Source organism: Pagrus pagrus (assembly GCF_965226575.1).
Source record: "Pagrus pagrus genome assembly, chromosome: 7".
In the NCBI taxonomy this organism is placed as follows: domain Eukaryota; kingdom Metazoa; phylum Chordata; class Actinopteri; order Spariformes; family Sparidae; genus Pagrus; species Pagrus pagrus.
The window spans coordinates 33,410,486-33,428,439 of NC_140191.1; the positions used below are offsets into that span (position 1 = coordinate 33,410,486).

The following is a 17,954-nucleotide window of genomic DNA, read 5'->3' on the forward strand; positions in this document are numbered from 1 at the left end:
TGGTATGGTGTGATTATTTCAGCAGTGATGACACTAACAACAACTTTACTATCCAACAACCATCATACAGTCAACAGTAAACATACTCCCATTGTCAATACATATTTCCCTACTATGTGGACTTTTCTACAGGGCAAAAATCAACCCAGTAACATATCACATTGCTCTGACATGTAACTGTCATTCATCAAAGTTTTCTCAGATTGGCTATGTAATTACAAAGAGGCAACTCTCTCGTTCCTCAGGAAGAACTCCAACATGGCGGTGCTCAGCCGGAGCTTGTGAGTTCCCCCACACCCGCCTGGCATCTTTTAACCAGGGGTGGACTCTCTCCTTTTCAGGATTTTGGTTCCAGAACCAGCACTGTGCATGGAGGTGAGCCCAACTTTATCTAGCTGGTACAGCTGTACCTCCCGCACCAGCTCCGGTTCCTTCCCTGCCAGAGAGGTGACATTCCACGTACCAAAAGCCAGTCTGCGAAGCCAGGGGTCAGGGCACCCAGGTCTCCACCCTCGCCCGCCGCCCAATACACAATGCATCCAACCCCATCTCTCTCCCCATCTGGCTCCAATTTCAGGCTGAGGCCCGACCACCAGACATTCGCAAGCAAGCTCCCACTTGGTCTGGCTCCAGGGAGGGGAATAGGCCCCAGTTTCCCCATACCAGGCGATGTACTATGTGCTATGCTAAATAAAAGGGTCTTATTGTATCGCTCTTAGTCTGGTCCCTCCCCTAATAGCAATTTGGCATGGGAGATCCTACCAGGAGCTATTGCCCCTGACTACATAGCTCCCAGGGTCACAGGGACACACAAACCCCTCCACCATGTTAAGGTAGCGATTCTTCTGGGGATCAATATTATTGGGTATTTCAAAAATACAGGAAAAATATACAGGAAAAATGCAGTGAACTTTTAATTTTCTACACAACAGTGATTGTGCATTGGGCTCAGGGTACTGCCAAAATACCACACAGCCTGTTTAGACATTGTGTTTTTCACACAATGAGGGGCCACTCAGAGAGCCCAGACCTCCACCAAGGCCAACAGTCCACTCTTCTATTGTGCAAATCTGCAAGTGCAACCACCATATGTGTCTGGCATTATTTCCCAAACAAATGGAAAATATGTGAAAATATGATTGCTGAGCTGAAGCCTCATCATCTCAGCAAAGTTTTCGAACATTTTCCTCTGGTGGAGTTTATTGCAGACAGTTCACAGTCAGATGTGAGTAAGAGTATAGCATTAGCTGAATGCTATGTGGGCATTTAGTTTCCATATAGCCACACCTTAGCTTTAGGGGAAAACAAGTGTTACAATAATGCTGATGTTAAAATTGTCTGGTATTTTACACAAAAACTACAAAACTGATTTCCATGAAGCTTGGATGGAGGATGGGTCTCGGCCCAGAATAGACCCCATTAACTTTTGATGCACATCCGGATCAAAAGACGGACATCTTTAACATTGTGAGATAGGGCGTTTCTTTTTATTTTATTTTATTTTTTTAATATTTTCGCTAATTTCTCAAGGAATAATGCATGGGTCTTGATGAAAATAATCAGGTATATTTATGTGGCTGGTATGTTTAAATCCGTAATTTACTTGAGCTTTCCCGAATAACAATTTTGGATGAAGTGTTTATAAATATTCACCTCTAGAATAGCAAACACCCCATATTTGCTATGTGCAACATCGTAATATTGCTGGATTTAATTAACACCGTAACATCTTGCAGGCACCTTTAGTCTTGTTATGAGACACAAGATGCTAAGGGAATGCAAAGATTTTCTTTCTTCCAGTCAGAAAAGTATGTATAAATGAGTATTGCAGCCCACCTAATAGCTTAAGTGATTGACTTGAATACTGGATGGCAATGAGACCTTTAGTAAGGACAGAGAGGAAGGGGAAATTTGTGAATTCAGGGAGACAAGAGGCCTTGGCATCAGAGATAACAAGGCCGGGCTCTGTGATGTGTGAATAATGGCCGGACAGAGGTTTAGACATCATTAGAATAATCAGTCCTGATGTGGACAGAGATGCACGGCAGTACAGGGGAGGCCTACTGATGGCTGATAGTACACTAATTAAGATGCTGCTGGTGCACTGTTCTCTTTTTTTTTTTGAGAATGCAGATGCACTGTGATCCAACCTCTGCCTGGGAGTTTTGTTTTAATATGCATCTGTTCATTGTTTCATCCTAATGTGCCCATTAGATTTCATTCATCTTCAGCTCTTTATTCATTAGACTAATATTTTTCCTGTGTGGATTGTGCTTCGTTGTCGTGGTGCTGTTGGATAGTTTTGCTTGATGAACTTTGTTTAATATATTATTATTATTTTTCTTAGGTTTCAGTTGTTCATTTGTGTGTTCTCCATGTTGCTAATGGACAGAGTCCATCTGCAGCTCATTGCTCCTGGAGAGTGTGCGGCATGTTTTGAGGTTTTATCATATTCTGCTACTGATCTTGCTGTCTGCTGGATTGGAAACCCCATTGATCATATCAGATTGGTTAAGTAATTGATTGTTACTGGTTATTAACCTCCCAGAACTTTGGACCTGCTTGCCAGCCACTGAGAACAGCCTGTAATCAGTCACAAATGGCAGCCGCTAATGAAATTAGTTCCTGGTTCTGCCTCACAACTTTGTTTGTTCCACAAAGTATTGGCAAGGGCATAGAGATGCCATGGTTTACCCTCCCCAGAGAATGGAGTGATGGAACAACAGAATGCAGATAATGAGCTGCTGTGTCTGTGTTGTCTCTTTGTAATTACTCATGTGTCTGACCAAAATATAAAGATGAGGACATGAAAAGTTCTACTTGCAACAGTTTTGTGTACAGTGTCACTGCACACACAAGGTCTGACCAGTGGAGTGTGTGCTTTTGTGTAAATTTGCTGAGACTTTGGTGTTTTTATGTTCTGATTCTTTGTGTTATTTCTCTCAACATATTAAACAGGTTTTGTATGGTATGATGCTGAGATCTTTGTGACTCTGTGGATCGAGATTTGTTCTTTATAAAACATGCATTTAAATAGTGTACAATTGCAGAAATATTCAAGCATATGTGACATTATGGGGAAATATACTTGTATGCTGTCTTAGCCATAGCCAAATAAACTTGTTTCATAGGTGTTGGGGAAAAAGTTGTCTTTGGGCCACACACACACCCTCACACAAATCCAGGAATATGCAGCTTTGGAGGAAAATATGAACTACAACAATTAATATCTTAACTAGAATGGCATCCAATAGAGTGCATTCCTCCGCCAAGGCCCAATCGTCCCCTTTTGTACTCACTCATAGATACTAGCCACCTAAATATACAGGAATTTTTTATTTTTATCACGATCCATGCATCATCTCCCACAAAAAAAGTGTTGAAAAATGCGATGTTAAAGACTGTGAGAAAATATTCCTGGACCTCTTCTCTTATGTTGGTGTGAATCCTTATGTCTGGAATCTGCTCAAGTTAATGGGGTCTATTCTGGGCCCAGACCCATCGTCCATCCAAGTTTTCTATTGTGTTTTGAGGTTTATGATACTGACCACTGAAAGCTGCATATTTTAATGACACTGTAAAAGCCCCATAGAAAAAATAGCAATAGCTATACACTCTGTGCAGCACATTAGTTTCATATTCTGTATTTGAACTAAGTCAAACTGTATTGTCTCTGTTAAATAAAATTCAAATAAATAAAAAATGTAAAGTGGCGTTTACATCACTGAGAAAAAACACATCTTGGGTTCTCTATAATTGTTTATGTGATCTATTTTTATTGTATGGCATCCTCAATGGATATATGCATAGCAGTGTTGTGCCAAATGTTTAAATTTGTTGAACTTTGAACCCGAGCTGCCGAGCTGACCTTTGTTAGTCGAGCCAATGGCTGAGGGCTACTGTTTGTGCTATGATTAAAGATGGGGGATGCAGGATAACTCAGACTGGCATTAGTGCTGTCTGAAAACACTCAATCCTCTCATTAATGTATGCGAGTATGCTACTACAAGGGGCTTCTGCAAAAAAAAAAAAAAAAGCCCTTGGTAGAAAAAGGTTGAACCTGGCTCAAATATTGTTGCAATGGAAAAGAAGGCTGGCCAATTAAGTAAGAACACACACTCCAGGTAGATTACTACGTAAACTGAATGAACTAACTCAATGAGACTGTCATTAGGATAGAGAATAACATGTTTTTTGCCAAGATAAGCATTTGACAAAACGGTTTTAGGTCAAAGGCAATAAAGCCCCACTCGAGCCAGCGTTTCTTCCCGTTTAATGGATTTAATAGACATTTTTTCTCAAACAGACAATCCATTACCATCACAACTAGACTGTTGTTCTAGCAAAATCAGCAGTAATAGCGTGGATAGCGATAGCATGGATATTAGCATGAAGAGTGAAAGCATGGATAGCAGCCACTCAATCATGAGATCTTCTCGGCTAGATGAGCTGCAGAGTTTATTCATGGTAAAACTGTAACCTGTACTGTACATTTACTGCCTCTACACCACTTAAACTTTCCCTTAGCTCCAATCAAAACCTGTCTGCTATGAGCACAGCCACTGACACTAACATGCACACCTGAGCCAATGGCTTGCATTTCTGGAGACACTGCCAGTGCTTATACAGCTATATGCTGTAGAATATGTCCAATACTGTTTGCAATCAAGCAGCAGACATGCTATATTCCTGCTTGCTAACATTAGTGATCAACAAAATGAACGGTCTAGTGTTATGTGTAACAAAGTGACAAATAAACATGTTTCAGATATTAAATATATTATTATTTGGTCCAAATTACTGTTACAATTATTATGTTATTGACATTATCATCATAGTATGTCTTCATTTATTATTTTAAATCATACTCGCATTCATGTGTTATTTTTGACCCATGTGTTTAAAGTTGATATAGTTAATATACAAAAAAGTATGCATGGATCATTTTTGAGTCATGGTTAATATTAGAACAGGTTTGCATGGCTTGTACATTAAAGGGTTAAACATATTTATTATTCAAGAGTGATGTGTACCCGCACTAACAAATTATGTCATCCTGCTGATGGCGCCTACAGATCCTGCCCTGAGCAAAGCAGCACATGTATTTCCACTAGAATGTGAATGCCAATTAAGAAAAAAATAAATAAAAAAAATGATACCATTATTCTCTTCTGATTTATAATTCCCAAAATGCTGGACTGTTCCTTCTAAAGTTTACAAATACTACTAATTAGCATTCAACCTAATGCACCTGGCCTATGCTGTCTTTGTAACTGAGAGAAAAAAAACCCCATTATCTTTCATGTTTACCTTCCACCATTTTGTCCATGTGCCTGCATACCTCATCTACTATGCTCTGCGGGACCATTTGATTGTAACATAATCAATCGTGTTTGCTTTCAAGGTATTCCACAGATTAGCCTGAGCTTATCAGTCAGCCAAAGCGGGCCAATTGTTTCCCAAAGCATGAACAGATGACTGCTCAGCACTGTGTTTGAAAATGTCTCTGATTATCTTGTCATAACCAGAGTGAAATCCATTCACTCAAGAGTCAGCTTGTGTGGAGGCTCGACTGAGACTCATCTTATCATCTAGTAACAACAATTCCGCTTCATGATATGTGAAATCTGAATATTAAGGAATATTAAGAGAAAGTGATGGCAATTACCAGTCTTGTAATACTGGTATGTATATGTGTTAGGCTGATAATAGAATACCCGACAGTAGCTTCGGAATGCTTTGCATGTGGTGATTTAGGGCTCCAAGAAGGTTTTAATTTTGGTGTGTGTGGCTGTGTCTGTGTGTGTGTGTGTGCATGCTGAAGTCTTTTCCCAACAATTGGGATTGTGTAGCCATGGTGACGGCTGTGAGGGACTGTGAGAAAGCAATCTCCAGGAAGTCATAGCCGCGGGGTGAAGCATATGTGGCATGAGGATGGCACCAGAAGGCTGCATCGTGGATGTCCAGTTGGCCATCTGTTATGGTCCTGCAGCCAGGGCTAGGAAGCCCCCCAGAAACCACACAGGAAGAACAGCATTTTCAAATGCCAGGGCCCGGGACAGTGCTCGTTTCCCCTAGGAGCTCCTCGGCACATCCCAGACACTGAGCCTCAGACGCTCTCAGTGGGACTTCCAGAAAACATCCTCAACTGGAGCGATGACTCCATGCGGTGCATTTGTTGGTGTGCAGAATGAGACTGCTAGAGTGGAAGCGGCCACAGCATGGCTCACTCATCGGCCAAAGATCATTACTCTTCCTCATCTTGGGCCAAGTCCTCAGGCTGCTCCACTCGGCTCCAAACAGGGAGCCCATTACCAGACTGCGTCACTGGAGGCCTGTCCACAAGGCCTGAGGAGACCTATTGGCATTCCACTGCTGGTGCCATGTTACTACCAGGGACATATCTATACTTCTGTTACCTCGAGTAGACTGTGATAAATGAAATACAATGCTCAGTGCACTGATGGATTTCTTGTAACACACAAGTGGTGACGTGACAGAGTCAGAGGTTTTGTTTCAGTTTGAAGGGATCAAACAACTCAACTTACAGCAGGACTCACAGTCTACCATCATACAAAGGATGATAACATAACTAACAGGATGAATAAAAACTATACCTTTGGGACAATGATTTTGTGTGATTGTTTTGGTTCCTCTGGTAAATAGCTGTTTGATAACAACAGTAGAGAAAGAGGGATTTTTTAGCGTTAGCTTCCCATGTTAATGGTACAATATGTAATTATTTTGTTTATAATGTTCAAAATTAACTGTTGCAGTGATGTCTACTGAATTGCATGCTGACTTCGTCCTGTCTGTGAGTGCTGATTGATGTTTGATTTTCCTCTCGCTCTGCTTCAGCTTCACACCTCTCCTGTCCCCACATAAACCTGCCTGGTCTTTGTCGTCCCCAGTGACAGAGTCCTTGTTGGACCACTTTAAATCACCTTGAGCACTATTGTGTTTCCTGCTATCAAAGTGGTCGGCTTGGAAGCTTTGGTCCTGGTCTGGCCATGTTGACTGGGAGGCTATTGAGCTTGGTTTCATTGCCCACACACCCAGCTCTGATTCTCTTGCTCATTCTGGCACCATTGCCCACCAGCATTTACTGCTGGATTTAATTTTTCCTGGGCCTGAAAACCTCCTTCTCATGGGGGTCCAGAGCCCTCCAGTGCTCCAAGCTCCAAGTCTGTACAGAGTCGGCTTTTGCAGCATGGATGTATCATGAGAACTGGACACAGTGTCAGAGTTATTCCTATTAAAGCTGCTCAGTGGCACCTGATGCAAAAAAAGTCTGACTTCCTAGTACAAAATTACTTGGATCATCCGCATTGTGGGGCCCATAGATCACGTGCAGTAAAGACTTCCACCAGCCGAGCCAGCTAACTTCTGGTTTTGCCCCCTAACTCATATATGGATAAAATGATTTCATCGTGTGGCTCTTCTAAAATTTCCAAATGTTATTAGATGAAATGGAGAAAAATTTTGATAGTGAATGAGTCAATTCATGGGGTTGTGAGACTCATTACATAAACCGTTGTACAGTTGTTTTTCCCCCAATGTAAGCTTATGGAATTTAGTCACAAAACATTGTAATTACACAGTTTGGCCAATATGTGAAAGCCAGGTGCTCCTTCTGAGAGCTTGTGTTAAAGTCTCTATCATGCTGACATTTCTTATAAAACCCCACCACCCTTGTTTAATTGATACTGTTCTTGTAACGGGGCATTGCGCAGAATTTGCTTGTCAAACTTGTCACTAGTCATGGGGAGAACTACTCAGCCTGTAAAAACAGTTGTATATAAAGTATATGATTATACCACTTTGGAATAACTTTGTGCTGTCTGGATATCTACTAAGTGAAGGCCCTTTGCTGTTACTTTGCTGATGACATAATAATAACAAATAATAAAAGGGTAAGCATTTGAACTGAGCAGTATGTTTTGCCTAACTTGTAAAAGAAGGAATCTCTTTTATTCAAGAACAATCAATTTTCAGTTGACAGTTTTTTTATGATGGTGATGGCACAGCCCTGAAAACATGGCCTTTAAGCAAGAAGAGCAGACTTGTCCAGCAGCGGTTGTTATAACATGACTTCACATCCTGTGTCTGACGTCTTTGTGCTTCTTTTGAACCAAAAATATATCCCTCTGACATATGAGTTGTGTTATTATGCTCCAGCCTTAACTAATCCAACATGTGCCTTCTGGTTATTTTCTTATTTGCCTTTTTTTTTCTTTTTCAAGAAGCACCATTCTAAAAATACAATCAGCTGACATAGCTGTTGAATAGCCTGACTTGAGATATTACTGTAGGTATATGGCTGTGTGTTACACAACCCTGAGGTAACATAATAGCTACTTTTCTCAAAGGTCAGATGAAAAGGAGGCCAGATAAAGTCTGCTGCACGCTCCGCTGTCCTTTAGAGAAAGGCCACAGCCAGATTGGGAGTGAGAGGGAGCGAGGCTGAAGGAAAAGACGGCACAGTTGTTATGCACAGATTAGTGAGAGGAGTTTGTGAAATAATGAAAAGTTTCCCCTTAGGATCATCACCTGCTCCACTTTTCTATGCATGCAAGGCGGCAGCATGCAGCAGAAAACTCATCCTGCCATTGACAATCCAATCAAAGAAGTGCAGAGAGGACAACCTTTTCGGTCCTTTCAAACAAATGAAAGCAGCAATGTGCTTTAGACCTGAGACTCAAGGTCACCTTACCTTAAAGCATTCTTGTCCTGCTGTGGGACATCTCGGCTCCCCTTCTGTTAAGTGTTATTGATAATCATCTGGCTGAACTGTGTGTGTTGTGTCTGGACTCCTGCTTCAATAACACAGGTACAGCTGCTTCCTCTCAGACACAACCTCAGTTTATGGATTGTTACAATGATCTGACCTGGAGCCCAAAGGATAAGTCCAGTTTTATGCAACTTATGAAACTTTTCAGAATTTTTCAGCCTTTTCTCAAATTTCGGCAATTTGTTTGGCAATCATAGTACAGAAGTACACTGCAGATTCACAGTGGTGGAAAGAGTATTGAAAATCTGTTCTCAAGTATGATTACAGTTACATTACTGAGATATTACTCAATTACAAGTAAAACTATTGGTATTAAAATAATACTTGAGTAAAAGTACAATGTCAGTACTCAATTATGATTTGAAAAGTAAGTAGTAGTAAGTAGTAAGTAGATAAAAGATACTAGATCCCAGTCCTGGCTTTTCAACCATATAAAATGATAGGTGGACCTATAAAAGATTTATTTATACCGCACGCAGTAGAGCTGTTAATTTATAACTGACAAAGTCAAAGTACATCGATTTGAAGGAGGTAGTGCAGCAATTTAGAGAAACACAAAATCAACTTTCCTACCATTCTCTGCATTCACTACAGTGAAGTTGTTGCCATCATAACTTTAGCCTCCTGTACATGCTGGAATCTCATCTGGCTTGCATTGTGGCAGCCAGTATATTCAGTTTCAAAGTTCAAATTAGTTGAACTCCTGGTAGTGTGACTTGCACAGCTGCCTGGGTGCAGCAGCTAATTTTTGAGAATAATGGCCCTGCTCTACACATTGTTGACATCTGATGTCATTCATGCATTTTGGTGCCAGAGACACTTTTTGCACCCTTTCTTTTAAGAATACCCATTTTTCTGCCCTCAACCATTTAGTACTTTCCCAAACATATCCCTGAGGGGCAGGTGAGAGTTTTCTTTTCTTTTATTTTTTTCTGGGGCCTTCTTTTTAAGATCTAAATTTTAATTTGCATGTGTGAAACAGAGTGAAAAAAAAATCATTTTATATGTGTCGAGCCTAGTGAATTTTTTTTGTTTTTTTCAGAGGAAAGTAAGGCTTTCCTCTGACTGGGGAGACTGGCGACACAGAGGTGGTAAATTAAAGCCAGATTGTAGAAATTAAACATGAGAGGCATTATTATACACATAATGATGTTTTAACATTTAATTTCACTTCATATCAAACGTTAATTATAGATCCACATTGTCATAAACATTCAAACCAGCAGTCAGCTGCTTACTTGCACTTCCATATTTGCACTTGTAGTGAAGTGTAATAGTTATTCCATAAACACCTTTCAGTTGAAAAAAATATTAGCCAACTCAAATCTTAAATCAATATTTCCTCAGTCAGTGCTGTCATCATCACATTCCCTCCCCGGAGCGCAGCAGAGAGGGCCGGACTGTTTGGAAACTAACTGATCCAGTTAGCATAATCAATGGTAGAAATCCAAGATTAAATCAAATAGCATTAAAGAATGAATACTGTTTTTTTGTTCGCATCTAGTTGTTGTGTGTGAAATCGCTGCAGTGGACATGACTGTGTTTTCAGGTGAGACACTGCAGTCTCCGCACACACACTCTTCCTTCTCCAGTCAGCTCATCTGGAACATCCTCACTACCTTAACATATGGATTGTATGATTTACAAAAGCCTGTAAATAAAGTCAGTGACAGCTCTTACAGAATCGTTACATTCCATATCCTCACGGTGAGGTCTAATTATGATGCAGGCTCAGTTCACCATAATGAAACTCCAATAGTGTTCACATATCAAACTTCCATTTCAAATGATATCCCAGGCCGAGCGATACCACTGATGGTCGTGCATAAATTGGGCACGTTAAGAAGTCATTTTGATCGCTGTAAACATGGAAATACTGTGGTGGCACTCGTGTGTAATGCTGATAGATGCATGAACTTTCACTGTCCTCATGCTGCTGAAAGACAATTTGAAAGGAAGAATTAATAGCAAGTATTTTCCAACCTGCATCTTCAACACATACAACTTGTTTTCTGTGCCAGAAATATGCACTTTCTTTTTCTTCCTCTCAGTTGTGGCTGTGGTTCACTGTTCACTGTAGAGACCCATTGATGAGAAGGCTGATAGTACACAGTATTCCACCCGTGACACTAACTGAAATGCTAACACATGATAGATACATACATTTATAGGGCTCTTAACAAACAGTTGTGCAGCAACCAACAATGTGCAGGACTACGGACACTGTTACCACCAATCAACAACAACAATGGGCCATGGTCTACTCATGAGAGGAGCTCCTCCAGCACCGGGATCAACCAGTTGCATGCCTGAAGGAAATCCAGAGAGAGCTGAGGATAAGGAGGCGAGGGACCAGAGCAGGAACGATGGTGAGGAATAAGAAGACAGAGAAGGAGCCCTGTCTTCCCTTGGTTATCATGTGGAATGTACGCTCACTGCCTAACAAGATGGACTAACTTTCAGCTGTAATTAGTGGACAGTGCGAGTACCGGGAGTGCAGTGTGTTGTGTCTGACGGAGACATGGTTGAACGGGGAGATACCAGACTGTTTAGTGAACTAGCCAGCTTCTCGCTAGTTCAGGCGGACAGGGACAAACAAAGCGGTAAGAAATTGGGTGGTGGACTTACTGTCTTTGTTAACTCCAAATGGTGCAACCTGGGACATGCTACTATGAAGGCAATAACATGCACACCAGACGTCGAACTGTTAGCTGTGGGACTAACACTGCATGAAAAGTGGGATTTTCGGCCCCGTAAACGCCCGGAAATCTCCCTAATTTTCGGCAGTTAACGACAATTTACAGGCTGTGAACGTGGCGTTCGTCTGTGCCGAAAATTGTCGGAAACGAACCATGATGTATGTGGAGCTCACGGAGGTGCAAACGGCTCTAATTAGCATATGAATAGCAGCTAAACCACGCCTGGCCAGAGGATGTGTGGCCTGGCTTGAATTTCCTCACTCAGTATTTGATGAAACCACTACTTTTAAACATGAAAAATCACTCGTGATTGGTTGGCAGATCTGTCACTATTGGTCACCCTGGGTCATTATAAATGTAGACCCCACCCCTATATATATATGTATGTATATATATATATATGTATATATATATTCATTCATTCATTCATTCATTCATTCAATCATATGATATGCTATAGACTACACTATTATTACCATCAAGGACATGAATGAATTTATTGAGGAAAGGAAAATTTCAAAGACAGAGCTTTATTAGCAGAAACACAAACACACAACTACGTACTATTCTGCCCACACAACAAACAGGAAGCTCAGGAGAAGTCCTATCCTACAGCACCGTGAAGTGTCTAGATAGATAGATAGATAGATAGATAGATAGATAGGTACTTTACAAGTGTCCAGTAGCATTACAAATTAACAGTAGCTACAGCAAACAGTGCAAATGGAGTGGAGTGGAAGTGAAACAGTGCAGTCTGCCGCCTCAGAGCTGGAGGTAACTGGCAGCATTCTGTCTGAATTTGGTCCATTTTGCAGACGTCTGTGGTGCGTTCACGTTGCCCTGTACTTGGGAATTGCCTCTAATCTCGACTGCAGCGAGGCACAGAGCTCGGTCTTACTGTCTTACAGGCAGCTGGAAAACAATTACAGGAGAGTGGTATTAACAAAAAAACGTAAGTCACAGTAAAATTAAACAAGGAAGGAACAGGAACAAAACAGTAAAAGTTACTTACACACAATGGCGTCACTATCAGCGTCATGTAAATCTGGACTTGTGGACATAGCTGCGGGCAAACAGGAGGCCACGGCCTCGTTATGAGACGAGGTTAGTCTGTGAAAACAAAATGAACGGTTAAGATCGGTATCTATTAACGTATCTGTTTCCTTATACAGCAGAATGAAAGTATATTCTTTATATCTTACCCTTGCTCCGGTTTGTAGCGCTGTCCGGGCTGAAGAGAAACTCATGCAGCGCTATCCGGCCCCGTCGGGGTCTTTGTGTTTGCCATCGGTCTCACTGCTCCACACAGGCTTTACTCATCAGGTTCGCTTGTTGCTAGCTTGTTAGCAAAGTCCATGCAAAAGCACTGCTAGCCGCTAGGTCAGAAGCTAACTTAAACTCCTCTCTGTCGTCTTGTGCTGAGTAGTCCACTCAAACGGACAGAACCCATCACCAATAACGTTTCTATAAGAGTCCTGGTCGAACACTTTCACTCAAACTGGCGTAGATATTCATTAAAAAGTTTGTGTTTTCACTTTACAGTAGACAACCTGCATCTCTCGTCTTCCTCCGCTCGTCACTCTCACGCAGCTCCACCCACTTCCCCTTCACCTCAGTTCCTCCACCCCCTGTCCTTTGACCTCGAAGGTGATCCAGGAATCAGAAAGGTCCCGAAAGTAACAAAGTCACAAAAGGTCCAAGGATAACAAATCCACAAAACATTTGTGCAACTCTCTTTCCTATTCTTACCGGCATTTAACAAATATTATTACACAACCAATAATTAACATTTTAAATGCTGCATTCAGTAAACCTTTGTGGCAAAGCCTGATTAAAACTAATTGTTGAAACAAATTGTTTGTGTATCTTTTTTACATAACATTGGCCATTGCTAATGACATACGCAGTAATTAATCTACAATACTTTCATTAAATAAATCAATTCAAGCTCAAATTTAAGAGTCTATAATTAGGCTATACTGAGCCTGATCTATTTATACCAGAGATTTTCTAATGAAGTTAATACCTTTTAAAAAAATGTCACCTGGAGTAAAACTCCCTCTGCTACCCTGATTTGCATGTGTATAGCTCACAGCATTTTCATTTACATGTTAAAGCCTCCCCTAGAATTAGGGGGAGGGGGGTCATGGGGGGACAACTGCCAAGCAAGGCCCGCGTCAATTTCTGACAATTCACAGCAGTTTTCGTTGTTGCCTGTAAATTGCCATGTGCAGCCGTAAACCTGAACTTCCACGTCAATTTACAGTGCCGTATACTTTTTGGCAGCCATTGTTGTTATTGTTGCACTCCGCCATCGGCAGTGGCGGTGCGTGCTTGTGACGTCATTCACTCCACCATCGCATACCTGCAGACACAGCATCCCAATGCTCTTGCCATAGCAAACAGAGATTTTAACCGCGTTAACATTTCAAAGACACTGACTGACTTCACCCAGTATGTGACCTGCAACACCAGAGGGGATAAGACCTTGGACTTACTGTATGCCAATGTTAAGGAGGCAAATCAGGCCACTGCCTGATACAGTTCACTCCTACAAGCCTCTTGTTAGGAGACAGCCCATCACCACCAGGGCTGTGCAGCAGTGGTCTGTTGAGGCTGAGGGGGCCCTGATGAAGTGTTACAGGATAACTGACTGGGAGATGTTTCAGGAGGACTACGGTGACGACATTGAGGGTCTCACTGATTAAATAAAGTTCTGTGAGGAGAGTGTTGTCCCCACCAGGAAGGTTTGCTGCTTCCCCAACAGCAAACCATGGATCAACAGGGACATCAAAGTCCTGGTGAACTTGGAGAGGAGAGCTTTCATGGCAGGGGACAATGAGGACACACAGAAGGAAATCCAGACAGAGCTCAGGAGGGAACTGAGGAGGGCTAAAGCCTGCTATAAGAACAGGATACAGGGGAAGCTGCAGCAAAACAACCCCCAAGAGGTTTGGGCGGGGGTGAGAAACATCACAGGCATGAAAAGAGTGGGAGGAGCAGTGGAGGAGACAAAGGAACGTGCCGACGAGCTAATCTAACAGATTTGACTCACCATCAGGGGCCAGGCTTACACCCCCCTTCGCCTCCCACACTACCCATTTCTCTGCCGCATCACAAGACCCGGGCATGACAGTTTCTGCACCTCCCCTCCCAGCACCACCCTCTTCCTCTATCAGGTCTCAGTCCAGACCAGAGGGCAGTCATCCCCTCACCACATCCCCAACTATCCTAACCCCCCCAACAACAACAACAACAACCCCAACCATCAAGACCAGCCGTGTGAGATGGCAGCTCACCAGGACCAACAAGGCCAGAGGACCGGACGACATCAGCCCGAGGGTGCTCAAGGTCTGTGCAGAACAGCTGGCAGGAGTGTTCATGCATCTTTCTAGCTTCTCCCTGAGGCTGAAAAAGGTGCCAACACTCTGAAAGACATCCTGCATAGTCCTGGTGCCAAAGAAGCGATGCCCCAGTGCTCCAAATGACTTCAGACCTGTGGCTCTAACGTCACATGTCATGAAAACCTTTGAGAGGCTGGTCCTGCAGCATCTCAGGCCCCTGGTGTGCCTGGACCCACTGCAGTTTGTGTACCAGACGGACATCGGCGTGGAGGATGCCATCATCTACCTGGAGAGGCCACAAAGCACTGTGAGGATCACATTCTTTGACTTCTCTAGTGCTTTCGACATGGTCTAGCCAGTCCGACTGGCTGAGAAGCTTTCAGTGGTGGAGATGGTGGACACCTACAGGTTCCTCGGGGTGCATCTGAACAATAAACTGGACTGGTCAGACAACACTGAGGCCCTCTACAGGAAGGGACAGAGCAGGCTGTTCTTTCTCAGGTCTTTCAATGTGTGCACTAGGCTGCTACGAATGTTCTACCAGTCTGTGCTAGCCAGTGTCATAGTCCTTGCAACAGTGTGCTGGGGAGGTGGCATCGGGACTGGTGGTGCCATCAAGCTGAACAAACTGGTGAGGAAAGCCAGCTCTGTGGTGAGGATGAAACTGGACAGCATGGAGGCGGTGACAGAGAGGAGGATGAGAGGAAAGCTGCGAGCTATAATGGACAATCCCTCTCACCCTCTCTACACTGAGCTGAGGCAACTCAGGACCATGTTCAGCCACAGACTCATCCAACCACGTGCCTCAAAGTGCTTGAGGGGCTCTTTCGTACCATCAGTGATCAGACTACACCACCACCACAGCTCCCAACACCTCCTTTCTCCACTGATTAAGGGCTCAACCATACACTTCACTGTCACAAAGACTGATTGTTTTTTTGTTCTTGTTGTTATTTATTATCTCAGGAACCCTGCACATTGCACACTGGCACATTTGCACAGGCACATTTGTTATTGCACATGTCATGAACATACACGGACAGTTACTGTATGTTTATCTTTATTCTAATAGTTTTTATTATATTTTTTATTCAAATTGTTATTTTATTCTTCCAATATCTCTTTATTATTGTCTCTATTTTTTTCAGACTTACTCTTGTGCTGCTACTTATTTCCCTCTGTACTGCTGTGTTAACTGTGAATTTCTCCCAAGTGGGATCGATAAAGGAACATCTTATATTATCTTATCTTATCTTTCTTATCTTATATTATTGTGTTAAGAGTGCAGAGAGAAATGAAAACTCCCCTGGAAAAACATGGATGCCTTTCTTCTTTTTTAGGACATGAGTGCACTTCAGCCTCTTGTGGTCAAAATGAGTATTAAAGAACAAACACAGCCTTAATTTTCTCTTGAAAACAATGTTTTTTCACTCGGTTTCACTCACAGAAAAATAAAAAACAATTCCTGTGAAAAAAAAATGTCATTCCAGTCACATGAAAAAAAAAGAATTCTTGTGAAAAAAAATGGAGTGCCGCAAAAAAAATTCTTATTTGCCCCTCAGGGCTTCCGTACATAACCAAACATTTACCATAAAAAACATGTTCAAATTAATCAGTTTTGTAACATCACACTTTTGTCCTATTTTATCTTTTGGTTGGATAAGTTGTTGCATATTGACTGATTGAACATTGATGACCAAACTTTAAACTACACTTACAAAAGGTGACATTTTGTTGATTTCCATCCTAGACAAGTTATATTTTAAGAAACTCCATCTTTAGGTTTTAGACAGGAGTCTCTTGTATTTTTCTAGGAGATCCATTGATCAGATTGTATGACAATAATCTGCAGTTACAGATATTTGATTTTCATAGTGAAAGAAAAAAGCAGCCTTACAACAACCATCAGTCTTCTCAGCATATCATAGATATGCTTCCCAAGACAACATGAGTTGTATTCTTCTGTAGGCGATGCAGTCTCTGACATGATTGCCCTCCCAGCCCCGTTCAGATGTGATCAGTGGGCATACAGTTGGATGAAATGCATCTCTGCACTCATTTCCTCCTGAGATTAGTTACATTTCGTTACCTCTGTAGTTGCTGTGCGGGAGAGTTTCAGACAAGAGTTTTCTAATGAAAAGGGTTTAAAATGAAATGCAAATGAAAAAATGACTTTCTGAAATCTTTAGGTGATATCTCTTTAATCGTTGACTGTTCTGACCAACTCTGTCATGTGCCTCCAGCAATTATTGGAATGTCAAACAAATTGAATATTGTCTTTCTTTTCATCATGACCTTATTCTTTTTGAAAAAGGGAAGACTTCTCCCTTTCAATGTACTATAATCAATTTTGGTTCTTTTAGAGCCATGGAAAAGGCTTTTTTTGCCATGTCACAGTGGGTGCAGGTAGCTTGGAAAAATTCTTTTGTTTTGGTTTCCTTTGGCAGTCAGCAGGCTGAAAGACAGGTGATGCATATTTGAACAAAATCTGAACTTGGTAGCAAAAGTGGACATCAGATTGATCCTTGTTCTCTGGAAACATCTTTAATTGTTTTAAGATGCTCATCTGTGGAGTTGCAAAGCAAAGCTGCTGTTGACATTTAAAACAATTTAATGGCTGTGTTCAACCTTAGTGTCTGAAGCAGGCCGGCCTATAGGTCAACTATGACAGCAGCTAATTACGACTCATATTTACATTTAGATGTTAGGCAATGGAGGAAGTGAGGAGAACCAGCTTAAAGAGCGAAAAATGTCACAGGGAGGAGGTTAAACAACCACAGTACTGTTTGTAGGGCCGAGGCATAAGCGAATTAAGCTGCAATCGAGAAAAAAAAATTTAGTTTTTTATTTTTTTTTACATATTAAATAAATTAAACAAGTGACATGAATGAATGAATGAATAATTCAAGACAAGATGATTCGGATTTCATGATCAATATACCTGCCTACAACTGCTGTGCTGTGACCAAGAGGTCAAGGGGCCCTGAAGCCCAATTTGTTGCGTGAAGTAACTACGTCAAAAAGCAAAAGGCTATGAATCTGAACGAATTTAGGTATTGCCCCTCTCCAGCTGGCCATCCCAAAAATGCACCAGAATACAGGAAATCACATCGACAAAAT

At 41.8% G+C, this 17,954-nt stretch overlaps 1 protein-coding gene across 3 annotated transcripts in view; it reads left to right on the top strand.

Moving 5' to 3' along the window:
- Positions 1–17,954, top strand: part of tsnare1 (T-SNARE Domain Containing 1) — a 251,305-nt gene that overhangs the window by 6,365 nt on the left and 226,986 nt on the right. The window contains exon 1 of one of the 3 annotated variants that reach the window (XM_084357777.1): positions 285–375. The exons of the other annotated variants lie outside the window; for them this stretch is intronic. The gene's annotated coding sequence lies outside the window, so the exon portion shown is untranslated. Of the gene's footprint in view, positions 1–284; positions 376–17,954 lie in introns of those variants that run through there. 3 annotated transcript variants of the gene reach the window in all.